Below are 19,275 nucleotides of genomic sequence, written 5' to 3'. Positions count from 1 at the left end.
AATACAGCGCGGGCCACTGACAGTGCGTGGCAAAAATATAAGTCAACGGATGTGGAGAGCGAGCATGTGGTGGCTATAATCGATAATCGGGTGATTTAATAATTTACAAACCGAAAGTGTTCAATGTACCACTCGAAAATGCCATTAATCGATTATGGAGAACCGTTTAATGTGGAGCAATCCAATTTCCAGAAGTCGATAATATTGTACAACGAAAACGCGCTGAATGGCTTGAATGGGTCTAAAAGGTTTTATTATCTAGCTATTCGTATGAAAAACGTTTTGCGATAAGTTACATTCACCGATGTCGTCTTGGCCTTATGTTTCTGTTACCAACTGTCTTTCTATGATACTCATATCTCGAGGCCCGCTAAATTTAGACGTGTCTCCAAGCAGCTGCCTCGAATTTAATGGTTTTCATGTTTGGTCGCTGTTTTGCCGGTCAAACTGTGATCTGCTTCGATTGGAACTGAACTGATCTCATTTTCGTTTTGACCACACAATCTTCATCAACATTTGAATGGAGATCGCAGCTTCTTTGGGTCAGCTCTTTCTTTCGAAGCTTTGGTTTGGGTTTGGCCTCCAAACAAATGTCACAGCTGCGATTGCAATTCATCGATAAATTGCCAAATTCTGGGCGCCGCCAATTGCGAGTATATTTTTCTGTTTTTATTTCCCAGTACCTGTCCGTGCGATTCTTCAAGCGCTTCAAATTGTCGTTGAGATTTGTACAGTTGATAATTTGATTGCGATTGCTGTTATTTCTGGCTTTTTGGGACCACACCTCTCAATAAATTAGACGCTGCCCAAAATGCGCAACCAATGCAAAAAATAATAATAATAATAATGGCAAATGTAAATAGACGAGCGACGTACACAGTTTTCGTGCAATAGCCGCTTCTCACGTTTTTCCCATAAATAACTGGCTGTGGGCCACAGCCCCTCTTCTCACCTGCACTACACTTTTAAATATAAAATACAATAAATATGTATTTCTTTGTTTGGCGCTGCTGCAGCTTCTGGTTATTGATTAAGTCTGGCCAACCCACCGCCCTCCTTGGGCCACGCCCCTTCATTTGATTGAACTTTTCCCTAAGCGAGATGAATATTGAAAAACTGCAGTAGGCCAAGCAAAGATAAATCAATGCAAAGTAGGAGGAGATCGGACTTGGTAAGAAATAGCACTTCAAATGGCAAAGTTGGCACCGCAAGCGTCGAATCCAAATCGAAATGAGTTTTCATCTCGCACCGAAAAAGGCAAATCAAATTAAATAAGAAAACGAATTTGACTTTCATTTCTCTGTTACCAAATTTTCCCCTTTATTGCGCTTTTCATTTCTCCTTGTTTGTTTGGGTGCGGTTTGTCTTTTGTATTTTTCCCAAGGCTTTAAACACGCACCCGCCAATAAAAAAAAAATGAAATAAATAAAATCCCACAGCAATTTATTAACATTTAAATCGAATTTTTCCTTATCGCCATTCAATGTAGTGAACATAAACGAACTACAAAATGCAAATGTAATGCAATAAAATAATGTGAAATCTCTTCTGTAATAGAAACCAACATAACAGTTGGCACACAATAAGTGTATTATTAACACAACTGAACGATATTCCCAATTCTCGAGCTTATGCACTTCCTCTATAAGAGCGTTTTATCGACCAACTACTGTACTGAAATCTGAGCCAGGCATAAAAACTGACCGCATCGCAGCGCAAGATCAGCGGCGAGTGCAAATTGATTAATGGATGCTAAATATTTAAAACATTTTCCAGTTGCCTGTGTAAAGCGAAACCATGAAAAGTTGCCGCTGCGTTTGTTGCTGTTATTAATTGTTGTAGTTTATGCCTTAAAACGGTAACCAGTTTAGTTGAACCAGCCCCCCTTAGCCAGCCAAACCAAAGCAAAGCAAAAGCAAACTGAACCCGGCCAAAATGACTATCGCATCTGTTCGATCTTTGCAAACGATCTCAAATTGCAGTGGAAAATGGAAACAAACTTTAGCTTCGCTTAATTGCGCAAATTTAGCCAAGAGGCTCTGATTTAATCCATGCAAATAGCAAATGTTAATCATGTGGGTTGTGTCTTATGTCTTGTGTCTTGTGTCTTGTGTGTTATGTCTGGTTGGTTGGATCTTGCACAAACACAGGCAGACAGATAGATATACGAGCACATTTCTTGCCACACATTCGCCTTTGTTCCAAGTACGAAGCGGGCAAATTAATTAATAAAATACAAAATACAAGACCGGGGGAGCAAAAGTAATGGAGAAAAATGAAACAAATCGAAATAAGCATAAACAATGCTGAGCTAATTAAAGCAGCAGCCCAGCAACAGCAAATGCCAGGCCAGACCGACCCACATCGAAAGTTAATCTTTTTCCAAACAGTTATGATCGAACATGAAGCTACTCAGTAGTAAAATTTACATGCTCATAACAGAGAGACAATTGAAAAGATCATATAAAAAATACAATTTTAACATTATATATAAAGCACAGTAGGGAAAAAGTTGTTCATAAATTGTGCTACAAGTTGGCTTTTCAAAGCTTTAGACCTTCTCGCTCACCCACTACCACTTTCAACCGAATACAAACTGTTGCACTTGAAGCGCAACGTGGAAACATAAATCATGGCAAAAAGTCATTCTACAGCAATTCCAAATCGGAATCCGCCGCAAAGGCCAAGTGTTGATGGGCCAGGGGGTGAGCGGAGAGGTGACTGGTGAGAGGGGAGGGGCTGACAAGCCACGCATGAACTCGGTCTGAACCTGGCCTGAACTTTAAGCCCAGTAGCAATTGTTGGGGGGAGGGCGTGTGCCAACAGCCGACGGCCACTAAACAAATGGCAAAAGGAAATCTGAATGCACGGAAAATAATAAATAATATTTCGGTTTCAGATACTTTGGTACTTACAAAATGAAAAGCGAAAAGAGAGCTTATATTTCTAAGTAATATATAGATATAAATATTTTATTGTAGTACGTAGTATTTTTCCTGAGTGCAACAAGTCATGATTTAATAGGTAAATCAGGTTGATGAGCGTGCAACAGCGGCTGAAAGTAAACTAGTTCCAGGATCTCCACCAGCGAAAGAGCAACAGGGCAGCACCTTCTGGGTGCGCTGTTCTCCTTTCCGGCACGAACTAAAACTTTAAGCCAGGCCAAAATGCACTTGGCCAGCAGTCGGGGGAATATATATATATACATATATATAGAGGCTTTAATGGCTTTCCCGGGCAATGCGAAGAGTGCAAGAAACCCATAAATTAGCCGGAGTGTGCCTTATCCATGTGTGTGCGGTGCTCCATCTGAGTTTGTGGTCAAATAAATAGAAAATTAGCCAGACATTGGCCAGCCAAGCAGCAAAAGCACAAGAAACGAACAAATAATGTGGATGTTGCAGCGGCATAAAGAGACCCATAACAACACAAACAGCACCAACAACGACGCACATTAGTCGATGTATACAAACCGAGTCTAGAAATTCTGGAACTGAAACCGAAACTTTGGAGGCAGAGGCAACAGCTCATTGCCGCTAATTAATTGCGAGCGGTCAGGCGGGCCGCACAAAAAGAGGTGTTTGCAGAAAATAAAATAAAATAAAATCTGCCAATGGAAAGGGCACTAATAGGGGCTCCAATAAATTTGCCCGCGTCAGCAGCTGCTGGTCAGGAATTCAGGGCTCCTTCAGCTGGAACAAAATCAAGACAAACCGATGAAAGGAAAAACATCTCACGCTCCTTGGCTTGAATTGCTATTCGATGTTTCTAAACGGAGTTTTTAAACATTTTTATAACCCGAAACCGTCATGGTTTCCTCTCAGAGTATAGCTAATCCTTTTTTAATCTTACCTAATCGCGTACCTCCCATTTTTGAGGCCTCACCCCCAAAATGAATCACGAAAAAGACGTATAATACTTGTAACTATTTTTTACACTCGCGTGTTAATCGCAAACAAATTAAAACTAAGACACACTGCAAGAGCCAGACTCATATGTGAAATGAAGTCAACGAGGAGGAAGGAGGAGGGCAGCTGGTAATGAAAATGCCACAAAATTCCCATAATGCATTTCGAGGCTGTCTAGGAGACAACTTCGACTTCACGCTGCGCTACACCAGAAAACACTACAAAACCGAAAAAAAAAAAAAAAAACAGAAAAAGGAAAAAAAAGAGCTGTGAAAAGTCTCATTACTTTGGACAAATATGCAGTGCTGGTTGGCGAGCAGTTGGGGCAAATGTGCAAAGTTGCCAAGTTTTTGTGGGGCCAAACTAAACGGAGGGGGCAGCAACTAGACCGCAGCAGCTCGCGTGTTTTGCGGTGGCAAGTTCATAGATCTACCATAGTATCTATATGCCATGCACATACAGATACACATATGTATGTATGTATATGGAGCAGGCCAGGCGGCAACTGTGACTTGATCCCTTTTCACTTCTCATGCCACACGCACAGTTTTTGCAATTAAAATGGATTTTCTGGCTCTTTTGCAAGACACCACACAACAAACAACATACAACACACAACATACAGCGTACAGCATACAGCACATGTGGGGACACATTTTTTTCCAGAGGCGTCAAATTAATTGCCACAACTTTTGCGAGCCACTAACATTTTATTTCGTATTCAAATGTTTCAATAGAGGAGGGGCAAGTGAGCCAGAGCAGGCGACAGATCGATGGGCAACATGTGTAAGCCAGGCCCAGACACATTTGAATATTATTTTCTGCTAAATTAATGTCTGCGTTTCTTAGTTTCGCTGGGCAAACTCATTTAATTACACTTAGCCCAAGAATTTCGTGAGAAAGAAAAACATTTGCATACCAATGCGTGTATTTACTGGAGTTACAAGGGTAAGTGGGTAAGTTATGAAAGTATTACATACGATATATCGTATAAGAAAGACTTGGGGATATACTTAAAAGTTATTTCATTAGGACGCGCTTTGTATATTCCTTGATCATCATTTAGTTGCATGCCAGCTAAACTGTAAGCCAAATATTTAGGCATTAGTTGCCTGTTCTCCTTGACTGAATTTGCCAGCAAATCTGCCAAATTTTGAAGTTTGTTTGCACTTCGCGGAATTCGTGATCAATACATATTTGTGCAGCTCAAACAGGGGATAGGAAATATATCTGGGAATGCTCGCAGACTCCCATGCGTAATACCAGTTGGTGGATCTTTGGGCAAATAGCAACAAGGAGAAGGTCGAGCTGAAGCCCAAGCCCAGATGTGTATCTTTGAGATACGTGTCTGCATATCTGTATCTCATGACAAATTGAGCTGTCAGCGGCGACTCTTTGATTTCGGCAAACTTCCTCGATAAATCAATGTACTTTTCGTTACTTTTCGAAGGCAGCGGCAGCGCGCAGTCAGTCAAGTCAGTACCGCCAAGTGCAAATAGCAGAGAAATATTCAAAAATAATTGGAAACATGTCTGCGAAGCTGAAATCTCATCGCGAGTGCCCACATTAATTCTAATTGGCAATATTTTCCAGTGCTCCATCATCGATTTACGTTTCATTTGTTATTTTTTAGTTTTTTTTTGTGTTATTTGTTGTGTGTTTTTTGAGTTATTTTTTTTTTTGTGTGCCTAACTATTTCTTTGGGACGCCGATGCCGATAGACAAAGGCACGATTCGAGGTGATTTGAACTCCACCCATTTTCAATCCACATTTTCAGAGTTTTGTGCAACTGACACTTGACATGCCAACGAGGGGCGGGATTGAGGACTCTAAATGAATGCACTCGTTTGATTTATGCATTCAATTAGGCACGACTACAGTGCGTAGGAAAACTGTAAGAGATTTCGAAACAAAAACTTTGGTAGCTATGTAAAGTTAAACAAAAACGTATTTCAATTAAAGAAATTATTTGTACATATGTTTATTCCTCTCAACTAGCATATTATGAAACAAAAGCTGAAATCAGATTCCTTTATATAATAGGATATATTGAAAACACTATAAAACCCATCACTCAGCAAGCCATAAACGTCTTTATAGCCATGTCTCGCACTGTACGAGTCGCCATTCCAAGCAAATCGGTCTTAAACTTTAATTGCAATTATCCAATGGACAAACTCCTTAAAATGTGCTCATATTTTCTGATTTTCTCAATCATGTTTCGTACTGATGTGTGCTACAAAATGTGTGTTGTGTTACAAAATCGTTTTCATGTGCCTTTCTTCTTGTGGCTGACTGGCTAACTGGCTGGCTGGCAGGGCAAACAACATTATCGTTGGCCAGTGGCATTGTTATATTACTGCGACCGTCTGGCTTATTTATGACCGCCAAGCTTAGGCTTAGATTTTTAATTAATTCAAGGCTTTTGCGGCACGTTCCCCGCGCTTCTCGCGCATAATTGTGTAATTGTTGTCTGTGGTCAGCCAACGCATATTGTTGAAGCACAAATGAAAATGGTATATGGTATATGGTAGAAAATAAAGCAAAAAAACAAGCAACCACCTCCCCTTTTTAGGTTGAGTCATCATCACCTCATCGCACCATACAATTTGTTACGTGGGCGTTGGCGTGAAAATTCTGGGCTAAAGTACTGGGGTAAAATACTCGGGGAAAATGTCAGCGTGTCGGCGGAAAATTGTGGGAATTCCCTTTGGCAGGGGTCACAGTGCATTTACTATTCCCATTCCCTCATTGCCCTCAGCCAGCCAGCCAGCCAGATTGCAATTAAAATTCATTAGCGAGCGGACGGCCAAAAGTAAAACAAACGAAATTAGTCGAGTCACAAGGCAAAGGCAATTCACTTAACAACACAACACGGCAGCAATGCCCACATGGCAGCATAATTAGACCAAAACCAAACATGTTTGCTGGCAAAACTACAAAGGCGGCCTCTTACACTATTCGGTTGACAACTTTGATGGGGGAGAAAGAGGGAACAACCACCATAATATGACCACAATTGGTTACCAGTATTTTCTTACCAAGAGAACCAACTTTCCACGCACCTACGAGTAAGGTTCCACAATCTGAAGCCTTGAATTTGTTATTGATATGAAATCTAACTGAAAGCATATTTAAACTTTACAAGCTAGTTGTTAATGGAACAAAAGCAGATCTAGCAAATAAGATATCTGCAGAGCACGACAAACTTTCTAACCAAATTACAGCAACCTTTTACAAGAGTAGAAAAATATATATGAATAGGTACACAAAAAAAAACTAAGCAAATTTCGTATGAAATATGGTCAAAAATGGTGGAGTGGAGGGAGGGGCAGTGAGACAACAGAAAGGGACTAAGGGCCAAATGTGTTGAGACCACAACATGTTAAGTGTTATTTATGCGGTCGGGAGATTTCTTATTAAGATAGGGCTGCTAGACTATAAGGTCTGCACAGCTCGCTTTCCTTCCGCACCGAACTTCTTTACCTGTTAGGGTTAGGGCCATAATAAATGTGGCTCCGACTTATGACAACAAAAGGGTTACTTTTTGGGGTATAAAAAGCGACAAGAAATCGCTTAGAAAACCGGGCAGCTGCCCAGTTGAGACGGCAAGAATGAGAAACACACAATTGTTTCCTTGGGGATTGCAGCGGAAATCTCTCCTCAGATCGAGAATGACATAAGCCATCGTGAGGGAACAGAACATTCAATGGAAACATTTCCGAGTGCACTCACATTAAGCATACGCCGGGTATGCCAGCGATAAGAAAGTAAACCCGCTGGGAAGGAGATAACGCAATATGCGCAGAGCTCAAACAAAGGAGTGGGCAGGGCAGCGATATTTAATAAATTATTACGCTTGGCTTGGGCAAAAACAAAAAAAAAAACAAAAACAAAGTAATGAATAGATAAATAAATAAATAATAAAGCTCACACCGCTTGACATGACTAATTGAACCGGAGATCTGGGAAAAATGGATTCTAAACACTAGGAAAACGCCCATGTAAATCGATTCCATTGGTGGCAGCAGTGTCAAGAGCACCAGACAATGTCATCATCACAGATATTATTAAGTGCACGGTGTAAAAATAGACCTCACTCAATGCAAACCGTAAATTACAAAGCGTTTAATTGTTATTCAAGCAAATGAGATGAATTCACCGTCAACTAGAATATTTTTCAATTACTGCCAGTATTCAATTAAAGCCATCTACATACGTCTATCGTCTATTTGAATCCCCTTTCGATCGATCGTTCATCGATCCAATGGATATGAGCAATGACATTTCATTAATTACGGCCAAATGCACTGCAATTAATTTTACTAATCCATCCATTCATTTGGGTATGAAGTGGCATTGTACTCTTGTCAATTTCTATTTTCGCTGTAATAATTGTGTGTATTTAACACTAAAACAGACTAATTATTCACAAATGTTGGGCAAGTGGTCGAGTGAATCATTCGAATGGTTCGATGGAGCAGTTTTATTCGTTGTTGGCTTTATTGCTATTTGCCATTTTACTGTTAGAGATACAAGTTGACTTAAAAGTGCATTGCAATTTCCAGCTAAACGCAGCAACAACAATAACCATAATAATAGTATGATGTCAGCGATTCAGAGCTGTATCAATAGAGGGAAAGAGAGAGCTCTATATGTGCAATGGGGGTGGTGGCGGGAAAGAGAGCGCGTTTTCATTGTGTGGGCGACAAGTTTAATTTGGTTTCATTTAAAGCTCGAGAAAGAGGAAAACTATACAGATACATATATGCAATAGCAAATCCCATCTTATATATGTAGATAATTCGAAATAATTGTTAACAATGACGTAGAGTTCGCGCGCTGCCCGCTGTGGCAATTTAAATGCAAATAATTTTGTAAGAAATTTACATGGGCTTAAATTTGAATATAATTACTCAAATTAGACGCCGGCAAAAGCAACCAGCATATGGACAAATTGCCACAAAAGCCCACGCCCACATTTGGCCACTTGTTGTTGAGCTTTCTACTTCGTACACTTAAAAATTAATTTTGCAACAATCACACACGGAGCGAAAGACAAAAGCAACAAAAGCAAAAGCCACAGCAAACGAGGTTCAACAAACGCAAAATTGTGCAAAAAGCGCAAAGCAAACAAAGTAAACAACAAAAGTGGCCACCACAACTAGGCAATTGTTTAAGTAACTTGTAACAGGCAAAAAAAACGAATTTATTTGCCATTGCAGCAGCAGATGATCAAATGAAGCAGCAGCAAAAGTGACGTGCACAGTGGGCTGAAACCAATTGAAAACGAACTTGAAAACACAGTCAAAATTTTAAAAATAAAGAATATATATAAAATATATATTTAACAATTAAATATAAAAGAGCATAAATTTTATATAAACCATTTAAGTATAACTTTAAACTTGACTTCCACCACTGTACCTTTGCTACCGATCGCTAATGAAGATGATGTTGCAAAAAAGTATAAAAAAAAGTAACACAGGTAATAGAAAAATAACGGTCGTTGCCAGCTGCCAACTGAACATAAAAGTGGGCGTGGCAAACAAAAGCAGAAAGAGATGGCAACAGGGAGATTGCATTCGACTTGGTGCCGAAATTGAAAGCGAATTTGCTTTCCATTTCAGCCGCGCTGCAGTTTGGAAATTAACTTTAATTTCAGGGTGACAGGTGTGCAGTGCAGCGAACTAAAAAACTAATTAAAAAACCCAAGACAGCGTTTCGTTGTTTGTTCTCACGCTGTGCTGAATATGCCCGAAAAAAAACGTATTTTTAAACATTTTTTTTTAGCCAACACGCGCACGAAATTTTAAGCAGATTTTATATGCTATTATTGTGTGGATTTTGTTTGCCTTTTTGAGTTTTTGCTTTTCACCCACTTACCGCAGGAAACGTGCCAAGATCGGCGGTGCCTCAGCCCCTTAAAAATAAACAAAATTAATATGCAATTAATCGCCCATCACAAAGGAACATGCTGCCAATACAAACACACGGCTAAAAATCACAAAAAATCACAAAAATAAAAACAATTCCAGTACGTGCACATGTCGCTCGAAGAAGAGGAAGACCAACGATAAACATCTGAAACAGCTGAAAAGTCACCTACTCACAGCCCCCCAAAAAAATAAAATAAAACAAGCAGGAAAAAACAAATCGAAGCGGCCCAAAAAAGCTGAAAACCAACAAAAAAAAATATTCACTGGAGGAGCTGAAGAGCCGCACCCTGAAATGTGTCAAAGATCAACTGACAAAAATCGACGATGGCAATAAACAAGAAACAAATGCTTTGCAGAGAGAAAATAATATATAACACTAAAGAAAAAACTATAAAAGAAAGAATTATACTAAGAAATATGGATTTACGGACAATATATTTATTAATTTCTACCACAGGGCAATAAGAACTATCTCCTTGAAAACATCTTCTATTCACTTGCATCATCTTTTGAGGAATAATGTATGTAAAGCTTACTTTTTTCAGTGTTAAAATGCAAAAAAGTGTAGAGGGGGCAACTTAAAAACAGAGCAGGAAATCAACGGACAGCTAAATGCAATTGAAAACGAAACTGCAAAAATCTGAGAGAAACCCGAAAACTTGGCGCCGTGAGAATATTAATTTTGAAATGGCCAAGTTGACCGCAAACTCTTCGTTTGATTCGTCTCTTTATCGCATGTGAATAATCGAATTTTCTGCGGACGTAGGCGTGGGCGTGGGTGTGGGCGTGGCAAAAGGTTAGGCCAAGTGACCAGAAGATGGCGCCAGGCAAGGGGAAACCCATGCGAAAACAATGAAAACCCATTGATCGCGACGAGCGAACAATCGCAGAACAATTGTCAATATAATTTCCCATTAATGGCTGGCTAATGAAAGGGCTCCATTCTTCTGTTCAATGCAAAATCCTGTAAATGAAAGTCAAAGTTTAGTGCCGATAAGACCACGATGTTTGCTCAAGTGTCGGCTGCAGCAGGAAAAAAAATCAGGGCGATAAAGTCAGGCCCCTCTCCTTTGTTCGGAAAACCCTCTTTCTTATCGAGTTGCAAGCTCGAGCCTTGAGCCTGAAAACTTAGCTATACTCACACAGCTGTGTTTGATTTATTAGCACCAGTGACTTGAAGTGCTTGAAATACACTTAAGTACCGAATTTCACAACGATCCTGCGTGGGGGTAACGATAATTCCCGAGTTCTGATCGATTTGCCACGTTCTCTTATCGGGAATGTGCATTTTTAGGAATGTGATAAAATTCTATAGAAAGTGTTATTGCATGAAATATCGAAGAATCTACAATTTCGACCCCACTTGTGTGCTTATATATGTATATGATATGCTCGTGTATTTGACAGCTGATCTTTCCAAGTGACCCACTTAGCGTATGCTTGTGTACTTTCCTTTTCACAGCCCTCGACCTCAGCACACAACAATGCAAGTCGCTTGTGCCCACGAAATGGAGTTTGTTTCATAAATATTTGCAGCAATCGGAGATGCCGAAACTGTAAAATGAAACTTGAACAATTTTCGGCCTTTTTCCAGCGTCGTTTCATATATATTTTTAGAAAGTGCGTGCGTAATTGAAGTTTTAGTCGCTTGGCAAATAAATTGCCGCAGCCAAGTCAATAAATTAAGCAAAAGCAGGCGGCACAAACTCACGGCGGCGCTGCCACGCCGACTGCGAAATTGCAAACAAAATTGCAACTGCAACTGCAACTGCATATACAAACTGCAACTGCACTCGAGGCGAATGAACGCAATGCAACGCTCTGCTGGCGCCGACTGCTCTGCCGGCAATGCACTTTGCCAAGGACAGATCCATTGAAAAACCGCGAAGCAGCGACAGCAGCAGCGCACTGTTGCAATGACTGCCTCGTGCATCGGTGAGCCAGAGCACACTGAGAAAAACTAATGGGCCTTATACATGCTATTTAAATTTAAAAATGTAATTTAATTATGTATTTTATGGAATACTTTAAATATACAAAAGACAACTAACAACTGAAGAAATCATGTGTATTATATATTCTATGTTTTGTGATATAAAATACGAAGTAGACTTTTGACTTAAATCTCTCAGTGCTTCTGAGCGGCAATGCCTCTCTGGTTTATATGCGTGTAATTTATAAATATAATTAATAGAATTACACGGCGTACGAGCGTAATATTGACACTGATATCATAGCCCTCGTCCTGTTCCCCTCACTCACTCACTCACTGGCTCACTGGCAGCTACTCCTCTTTCCCACAGTCGTAGTAGAATAGTAGTAGTAGTAGTAGTAGTAGTAGTAGTAGTCGTAGTCGCAGTTTAATGCCCGCTGAAACAAAGCCCCAAGGTTGCAAGAAAAGTAAAAATAATGCAGGCGGAGCTTAAGAACACAGGGTCAGGGGGAATAGAGCAGTAGGAGGTAAATGAAATGCCGCCAACAAATAAATACGAGCTCTGGAATACTCAATAAACGGAGTATTTAACACTGGAATTGTTTAAGCCAGGTTTATTAATAATATAATAAGCTGAAAATGCTGTAAGGTTTCCATTCAAGGGGCTTGACTGTATTCGAAAATGGTTCTAGGGACGGAGATCCATTGCCGGTCGACCACGAAATCCGACTGCTTTGTGTTGGCATTTCCCTCTGCCGCCTTTTATTTATGCGAGGCACGTTCAAGGCTCCCCAGCTGCCCCATCCACCCGCCACTCGGTGGGCTTATCTAGTTGGATTTTGGAATATTTTCTACACTTGCCACTGGTTATTGGCTAACTAGAAATTGACAGCTAAATGGATGGTGCTCTTGCTCGTTAGTTGTTTTACCAAAAAATATTCAATTTTTTCACTTTACTATTCTCCTGTTTTATCGCCATTTCCATCAATATGCAAATTTGTGGAAAATTGAATGTTTTTCTTTATGTGGACTTGTTGGGTTGGTTAATTAAAAGTCATAAATTGTCGCCTAATGCAATGTGAATATTTCACAAAATCTGCCGGTGCACTCTTTGTTGTAACTTGCGCAAAATGGGCGAAAGGAGGTGGCAAAAAAGGGGGCGTGGCTAAGTGTGTAAAGTGCATTTACCTCGCAGTGCAATAAATAAATAAAGAAAGAAAAACAACGGCGTGTGATTGACTTCACTCAAATGCGTGGCACTTTTTTTTTTGTGCAATCGCTGTGAATTTGTTTAAAGAAAAAGAGAGAAAGGTAGTGAGCTACGCACACAACTCGATTATATTTTTTGTACAATACACAACTAGTTTGAAACGCGTTTTTCTATGGCCAATTTCAGCGGTGGAGCGGATCCGATAACCGGGCGTATGAGTAATATTTCCCAGCGGCCGGCAAGTTAATTAAATGCAACAAGTGAAGGATGGGGTGAAATATAAGAACGCTTACAAGGAAAGCGTTGAATCATCACTTGTAATAATTTAAAGTAGTTCTATGAGCAAACACTCTATTAGTGAATGATTAAGATCTAAACTATTAAAACTTATTAAACAAACTATAATCAAAAGAGCAGCTTTATGTCTGAGAGTTTCTGACTGCAAAGCAAGTTGCGTATTTTATTTCAAACGCTTTTGTTTTTCATTTTGCTGTGCTTTTCAAATTTTTGCGTGTGTTTATTTGCTGATATTTTTTTTTTGTTTTTTCTGAGCGCTTACGAATTTGGCAACTGCAAGTCAAATTTAATTTGACAGGCCACGTAATGAACGAAAAATGAGAAAAACCAAAAGTTGAAAACTGAAAAATGGCAGCTGGCAGCCAAGTGGCCAAAAACAAAGCTTTTTATGGCCATAAAACCGAATTTGAGCTTTGACTTTTTTTTATAGGCAGCATTCGATTTGGATTTTCATCGGACATTTTTCCAATTTTCCATTGGCAAAATGCAAATCAGCGAGGATGACAACCCAAAATTAATGACGACAATAAACCATTATTGAATAATTGAAATTGACTAGGGGAAAATTGATTTGTGGACTGCACACAACTACAAAACTACACAATGGCCGCATAACAAAACTGTAATCATAAAAGAGCCAAAGGACAACAGATAAAACAAGGGAAAATTAAGGAAAAGCCAGACGAAACAAACAAAGCGGAAAAATGTTGACAAAACATGAAAACCAACCAGCGGCAAAGCAAGGCAAGGGCAACAAAAAATAAAAAGAAAGAGTTGCGGCAAAATTGAAAAATAAAAGTTACGTATTAGCCAGACGACAGCCAGCCATAAAGTTGAATGAATGAAATGTCTGGCACTCTCGGAAAACTCGGAATTTTCCCGGCTTGAGTTGAGTGCTTGCCAAGAGGAAGGACGACAGTTGATCGGGTAATTAGCGTGTCTGACCTTCTGCCCGCTCCAGCCACGCCCCTACCTCCCTCCCTCCCTCGCTTCCCCTTTTCCCTATCTTCTATATAAATCAGAAAGGGAGAGGAGGGGGGAGTGGGTGCTGGGTGGTTTGGCTGTGGCACCTCTGGGGCCACTTGATATGGCTCTGCGAAAGTGTCTGCCAAGATGGCGCCAGGATAATTCGTCCTGAGTAGCGAGAAATGGAAATTGATTGTCGGCATTTAAATATTTTATCGATTCTGGGGATCCGGCTTAATGGACCACTTTGTGTGAGCAGCACAAAAAAAACTAACTTCAAAGTCAATTAGTTTTAAAGAATTAACTAAAAATAAATAACCAAATAAATAAATTTGTCATAATTTGACTTTCATAACGCATCTGCTTGTTACAGACATTAAATATAGGGTTTACAGCAAAACCAAAGTCAAAGTCAAGAAAAACACGAAACCAAAGAAACAAAAACTCAGTTGTAAGAATACCTCCCGCTGTGCGGGAAACCTTAGAAAAAACGAGGATGACAAAAAAATCCAACTTCAGCTTAAGACAGCTTTAAGCCAAGTGCAGTCGTTTACACTTGAAAAAAAAGGAGAACAAGCAAGGGTGAGTAAACTGCAGGCCACAGAGTTAAGGAACTTGCTCAGCTGCTTCTTGGGTTCAATATACAAAATAAACTTGAAAAATGTATTCAATTAAAAAAGTTTTCACTTGCAACACGCTGGCACCTCTTGGCCCCCGCCCCTCCCCCGCCACCGACAGCCTTTTTAGCCTTCTTTTTGTTCTTTTCGCAGTTGTAAGAGTTCTGCGCTTTTTGCCAACTTGCCAGCGAATGCTCTGCATAACTGTAAATGAGGGGGGCAGGGGGCGTGGCAACCACATTGCGGTTGCCTTCTGTCTGCGCTTCAATTCCCCCGCCCTTGTCCTGCGCATTCGCCCTTCCTTTTGTCTGAGCCTGCTTAGCATGTAAATAATGTGCACGAAATTATGAATGCAGCTAATTAGCAAAGCAGCAGACGAGTCCTGGGATCCTCTTTTGTTAGCCAGCTTCTTGTTGCAGGCTGCTCTGCTGCACAGCGACAAAATGTTGCACCAAGAAGGCAGTGTGAAATTAAGTTCTTTTAAAATGCATATAAAAAGGCTTCTGTAAGCAGAACTAGACAACATTTTCTGCTAGTGCTTAAATTCATTATGTCATTGAACCGTTTAACTGCGCTTAAATGCTAGCCGCTTGTTTTTTGTTTATGGCGCCACGGGGAGCGTTTAACTTAAAGCGTCGACAAATAATTCAGCGAGTTGAGGGAGCTGCTCCCCGGGAAAACCCCATCCCAGCCCCATTAATCGCCCACCCCCACCTGGCCGTAAAGCTAAAGTTCTGCGTTTGCCACTTGCCGCGATTTATGGCCTCTGCACCTGAGAGAAGGTGGATCGTTCGGGGAACTTCACTTACCTGCAAGTAAAGAAGAAAATATATTTGGGATTAGTTTTGGATTGATGGAAAGTATTTGGGTTAGCTTTAAAATGCAGGGAAACAAAAGAAAACGTAATTTAGGATTATCCTAAATCCCCCGATTTTTAATATATTTTTCCTACAGTTTTTCCTTGCATAAACAATTAAACACAGACACCCCGTTCTGCTCTGCCTTTTTTTTTGGGTCCTAGGCCAAAGCCTTGACAAGTTCAACCGTTGATAAGAAGCCCTCACCCTGCCCCAGAAAACGAAATTAAAAAGACTTGAATGTCAGCTTGCCCAGCAGATGCTACCATAAGATTACAGCCGAGAAACTTCAGTTTTACTTGACAACGGAGGCTCAGCACAGCTCAAGGCTTTTGTTATTGCCTGAATTTACGTTTAAACATTTCTCCTTGGTTTCTTTGTACTACAAGTTTATCGCGTGCATAAACAAGATGCGGGCCCAAAACAAAAAAGGAGTATAAATAAAAAACGAAAGATAAAAACGAAACGAAGTCAACTCCAACTGCATTTCAGGTTTACTACAAAGTCATGCAACACGGTCATGTGCAACAGAGCAACAGAGTCCGTCTCTTTCCCACCCGCAGCGGCAAGATTCCAGCCGCTGTCAGTCGAATGCTGCAAATTATTGCAGGACATTTGCCCGAATGGCCAAAGGGTAAACAATTTTTTGCATTTATTTATTTTACAGCAACAGGCGAAGAAGCTCGAGCAGCCGCAACAAAAGAAAGTGAAGAAGATAAACAGGAAGGCTGGCTCAAGTTGGGGGTCTCAAGAATGGAATACCCTCACAGGACCATTTTGTCAACCATTCAATATGAAACTTCGGAACTAAATATATTTCGACATAATAAGGCATTGTATGCAGTATTACCAATATCGATTTGAAAATGCAAGACATATTTGACAGCTAAAGTGACAGAAAGAGAACTGTGAAACTCCTGGCACTTTAGTGACACTCTTTGGCAGAGTATTAAACTTACTTTTAGCACGAAACCCTAAGAAACTCGTACATCAACAAGAAAATTACGAGCAAAAGAAGACAAAATGAGAAAAGGAAGAAGCTGCAGCATTATCAGTCAAGGCAATTACAAAAGCATCGACAGCAACAGCTTTTATTATTAAGTATTCAGGGCCTTCGATTTTCCAGGTCAGCGGGGAAACAGGAACGAGGACAACAGAAAGCCACAAACCGAAGGCGAGAACTGTAAATATTTATTTATAGGTTTCTTTTTCTTCTTTTTGTTTTGTATCGCTGCAGTGTCACTTTCTTTCGCTTTTGACCATTTTCAATTTATGTATTTTTATTGATTTAAATCTCAGGCAAATGCAGTTTTTTTTTATTGCACTCACATTTTTAATAAAACGAACCAAAACGAAACGAAAGTAAAGTTGATCGCGGCAACAACGTCCATGTCGTCGATAAAATGCCCCCATCCCCCACAGCGAGCCCCCAATAAATGTTGCAATTTTATTATCATTTGCTGGGGGGCTGTCATCAGGTGGGGCAGAGAAAAGGAGGGAAGAGAAGGGAAGAGGAGAGAAGAAGAAGGGAGACAAGGAGTTGCACTCGAAAGTGAAAGTTAGCTTTTTAAGGCAGAAAGCAAAGAGCAGCGTGGCTCCACACACATGTGCTTCTTTCTTTTGCTCTCTTTCGCGCTTGCGAGCCCAATTTCGTTGATTAGTTTTTGCTTTAATTGAATCAACGACAACATTTTGTCCGTTTAAGGTTGCACACACTGTAGTGTAGTGTAGTTTGGCCCCACTGCTGTTGCCACATTTAACATTTAATTTTAATTGCCGCTGGCGCTGGCGCCGCCTGCCCAAGTTCAATAAACTTGTCTCACTTGCTTGTGCCAATAATAATGATGATGATGATGTTGCTGTTGTTGTTGCCACCCATCGATGTGGCATGCTGCAATAGATACGCTGCATGCCGCATTTTTCGCATGTGCAACGGGCCGGCCTTTCAGCAATTGCCGCCACACAATGAAATGGAGCCATTCCCCTTCCGATTTCTGTCGTTTCGTTGCGATCCGCTTCGATCATCGGATATCAAAAGGCAGCGATCGTTGCCCCAAACAGTTGCACACACATATATGTATCTCTGTGCTATTGTTAATTACAAATATCGGTGATTGGGTTGCTCGGCAGCAGTGTGCGCAAGATGAAACACAGAAGTAATGGCGTGAGAAAGTTGCTGCCACTCTGTGGGAGTGAATCCATCGATAGGCTTGCTGCATACCCAATACTCTATACTCTATACTCTTGATCCCGAGTCTTCTTCTCCACTCTTTTGCTTCTACTGCCTCTTTGTTTCGGGAACACAGGAAATGAATTTCGCTCGATTATCCTGCAATTAGCTCAATTCCTTTCCACACTTATTCCCATTCCGTCAGGCGATTAAGAAATTTGGCGAGCTTCCTTTCGCTACGTTTTTGCTCTCCATCCATTTCCCTCGTTTTTTAGCGCATTTTTTGGCCCTCTGCTAATGATCTGTCACGCCCCGAGGCGAACGCATAAAAATGCATTTGGTGTCGTCGCGTCCGCAATAATAAACTAAAGAGAAAAGGCAAAAAAAAAAAAAAAACAAGAAATAAGAAATAAGGGGAGCGACGGCCGAAGAACTGGGGTAGAAAACCTACAAAAATGCATTTATTTATTTGCGGCGGCTTGATCGTAAAAATAATTTGCTTTTATTGCCCAAAACGGGGCAAATGATGTTGCCGCTGTTGCATGCACCCAAAAATGGGGAAGGCAAAACAGAGCACAAACTTTAATGCGTTCTGTGTCCTCGTCGTCATGCTGCAAAAGAAGTCGGGACCTTTGTGCCTCCATTTGGGCTCCCCATCTTTAATTCGCTTCATTTTATTTCTACCTTTTTCGGAGTCTGCAGAAATCCGCAAATCAACGCCTCAAGCCTCGAGTTTTATATTTATTTTCGTGTGCTGAAAGCCATCGACATTTGCCGCACCGCCCAGGCACTTATTCAATTAAACAAAACGCAATTGTTGTTAACACGAAACAAACACACAACGCACAAGGGCCGCTGCATCTCTTTCGCTCGCCTGTGGCATATTGTCCCTATCCAAAGTCATGGAGCGTCAAATTGTTATGGCCAAAAGATGGAAAAGATACAAATGGCAACGGTTATCGCACAACAAGCGCAATCGGTCGTGTCGCAGGAGCTGGATGGCGCTAGAGATAGAGATAGAAATAGAGATAGCCATAGTGGCGAAGAAAGAGACCGAAAATGGGCGCAGACAGCGAACAAACAAACAAGCAACAAACGGGCAAACTAAATGGGCGGGGTAAGCACTTGCCAGAGTGCAACTAAATAGATATTATATAAGCATAAAGAATATGTTCGCCGTCAGCTACGCACCCACAAAAAAACGAAAAGTACCAGCTTGAGCTACTAGAAAAAAGCTTATGCACTGCATATCAGCTCTTGAGATATCCTGTAAAGAATTTGTAACTCAAAAAATGCTTTAAACGTTATGAATTTTGGCCAGTGGATGTATTACAGCTCTTTAAAATATGCTACGAAGTTTTACATTTGCAACTAACC

The 19,275-nt window shown here is 40.6% G+C and overlaps 1 protein-coding gene across 1 annotated transcript in view; it reads right to left on the bottom strand.

The window, feature by feature from the left end:
* Nucleotides 1-19,275, bottom strand: part of LOC122622276 (headcase protein) — an 83,623-nt gene that overhangs the window by 54,925 nt on the left and 9,423 nt on the right. The window lies entirely within an intron of this gene.

The sequence above is a fragment of the Drosophila teissieri genome, chromosome 3R (genome assembly GCF_016746235.2).
Source record: "Drosophila teissieri strain GT53w chromosome 3R, Prin_Dtei_1.1, whole genome shotgun sequence".
NCBI classification, from domain to species: Eukaryota; Metazoa; Arthropoda; class Insecta; order Diptera; family Drosophilidae; genus Drosophila; species Drosophila teissieri.
This window is presented reverse-complemented; position numbering and strand designations above follow the sequence as displayed.